The sequence below is a fragment of the Triticum aestivum genome, chromosome 7D (genome assembly GCF_018294505.1).
Source record: "Triticum aestivum cultivar Chinese Spring chromosome 7D, IWGSC CS RefSeq v2.1, whole genome shotgun sequence".
Taxonomy (NCBI): Eukaryota; Viridiplantae; Streptophyta; class Magnoliopsida; order Poales; family Poaceae; genus Triticum; species Triticum aestivum.
This window is the reverse complement of record NC_057814.1, coordinates 523,750,728-523,753,205: the sequence shown is the minus strand read 5'-3', so window position 1 is coordinate 523,753,205 and position 2,478 is coordinate 523,750,728.

The window sequence follows — 2,478 nt, the reverse complement described above, 5'->3', positions numbered from 1 at the left end:
GATGATGTACCATGTCAATTACTGCTTCACCGTCTCGATTAGAGGAGTCGGGTGACCCTACCGGCGATCCACGGCGGGGCGCCTGGCCATCTCCCCGGCTGGCGAGTTGGGAGGGGGGGGGGTCTGGGCATGAGGGATGGAGACTCCGGTGGAGATGCCGACGAGGAGGATGGCGTTGCCGGTACTAAAACCGGCGGATCTCGGGTAGGGGGTCCCGAGCTGGTGATCTTGGCACGATGGTAACAGGAAGTAAAAGGGACACATTATTTACTCAGGTTCGGGCCCTCTCGAAGAAGTAAAAGCCTACGTCCTACTTGTATTGTATTGATTGTAGATGTGGTACAAAGTACATGATGATCTACCTCAAGATCATATGAATGAGTTGTAACGTCTAAAAAGCATCAACGTGCCTCTACAAACTAAACCCGTCGGCTTACATAGGCATGGGGGGGGGGTGTGAAGGAAATATGCCCTAGAGGCAATAATAAAGTTGTTATTTATATTTCCTTATATCATGATAAATGTTTATTATTCATGCTAGAATTGTATTAACCGGAAACTTGATACATGTGTGGATACATAGACAAAATACAGTGTCCCTAGTAAGCCTCTACTAGAGTAGCTCGTTAATCAAAGATGATTAAGTTTCCTAACCATACACATGTGTTGTCATTTGATGAACATGATCACATCATTAGGAGAATGATGTGATGGACAAGACCCATCCGTTAGCATAGCATATTGATCATTCAGTTTTATTGCTAATGCTTTCTTCATGTCAAATACATATTTCTTCGACTATGAGATTATGCAACTCCCGGATACCGGAAGAATGCCTTATGTGCTATCAAATGTCACAACGTAACTGGGTGATTATAAAGATGCTCTACAGGTATCTCCAAAGGCATTTGTTGGGTTGGCATATATCGAGATTAGGATTTGTCACTCCGAGTATCGGAGAGGTATCTCTGGGCCCTCTCGGTAATGTACATCATAATAAGCCTTGCAAGCAATGTGACTAATGAGTTAGTTGCGGGATGATGCATTACGGAACGAGTAAAGAGACTTGACGTTAACGAGATTGAACTAGGTATGAAGATACCGACGATCGAATCTCGGGCAAGTAACATACCGATGGCAAAGGGAATAATGTATGTTGTCATTACGGTTTGAACGATAAAGATCTTCGTAGAATATGCGGGAGCTGATATGAGCATCCAGGTTCCACTATTGGTATTAACCGGAGAGGTGTCTCCGTCATGTCTACATCATTCTCGAACCCGTAGGGTCCGCACGCTTAACGTTCGATGACGATTTTATATTGTATGAGTTATGTGATTTTGTGACCGAATGTTGTTCGGAGTCCCGGATGAGATCACGAACATGACGAGGAGTCTCGAAATGGTTGAGAGGTAAAGATTCATGTGTAGGACGATAGTATTCGGACACCGGAAGTGTTCTGGAGGTACCGGGTACGTATCGGGTCACCGAAAGGGGTTCCGGGCACCCCCCCGGCTAATATATGGGCCTTATTGGGCCAAGGGCGGGACAGACTAGCCCCTAGTGGGCTGGTGTGCCCCATATATGCCAAATAGGAGGAGAAGGAAGGAGGGGAAGAAAGAAAGGAAAGGGGAGGTGCTACCTCTTGAGCATGCGTTGGTTTTCCCTTGAAGAGGAAAGGGTGATGCAGCAAAGTAGCGTAAGTATTTCCCTCAGTTTTGAGAACCAAGGTATCAATCCAGTAGGAGGTTACGCATAAGTCGCCTCGTACCTACACAAACAAATAAGAACCTTGCAACCAACGCGATAAAGGGGTTGTCAATCCCTTCACGGCCACTTGCAAAAGTGAGATCTGATAGAGATAATAAGATAAATATTTTTGGTCTTTTTATGATATAGATTGGAAAGTAAAGATTGCAAAATAAAATATGGAAGGAATAGTAAATTGATAGGAAAATAATATGATGGAAGATAGACCCCGGGGCCATAGGTTTCACTAGTGGCTTCTCTCAAGATAGCATAATTTACGGTGGGTGAACGAATTACTGTTGAGCAATTGATAGAAAAGCACATAGTTATGAGAATATCTAGGCATGATCATGTATATAGGCATCATGTCCTTGGCAAGTAGACCGAAACGATTCTGCATCTACTACTATTACTCCACACATCGACCGTTATCCACCATGCATCTAGAGTATTAAGTTCATAAGAACAGAGTAACGCATTAGGCAAGATGACATGATGTATAGGGATAAACTCAAGCAATATGATATAAACCCTATCTTTTTATCCTCGATGGCAACAATACAATACGTGCCTTGCTGCCCCTGCTGTCACTGGGAAAGGACACCGCAAGATTGAACCCAAAGCTAAGCACTTCTCCCATTGCAAGAAAGATCAATCTAGTAGGCCAAACCAAACTGATAATTCGAAGAGACTTGCAAAGATAATTAAATCATGCATAAAAGAATCCAG